Below are 385 nucleotides of genomic sequence, written 5' to 3'. Positions count from 1 at the left end.
AAGGGGTTTTCTCTGTGTACCTGCCTCTTCCCCCTGCTGTGGTGTGTTCCCCAGCCAGCATGTCGGCTACATCACAGCTGTGGTGGAGCGAGACGTGTCTGTCGCGGCTCTTAAACACAGCTGCTTCGCATGCACGCCTTTTGGCTCGACTGACCAGCGGAAAACGTCTTCATTTTCTCGCTGCTTCTGCTGTTCGGTCGAGGGCTCGGCGGCCGGCGTGCTGCGACTCGATCTCTTGGCGTGAGGATTCCGCTGATAATTGTGCGTCGTTGATATTTTTATAGGATTCGCTGAATATTTATGTGGATTATGAATTATATACCTGGAGTAACTAATGCATGTTAACAGGATCCCTTCTGCATGTTTTACACTCTCGGGGCTGATG

This window comes from Penaeus monodon, chromosome 29 (assembly GCF_015228065.2).
Source record: "Penaeus monodon isolate SGIC_2016 chromosome 29, NSTDA_Pmon_1, whole genome shotgun sequence".
In the NCBI taxonomy this organism is placed as follows: Eukaryota; Metazoa; Arthropoda; class Malacostraca; order Decapoda; family Penaeidae; genus Penaeus; species Penaeus monodon.
This window is presented reverse-complemented; position numbering follows the sequence as displayed.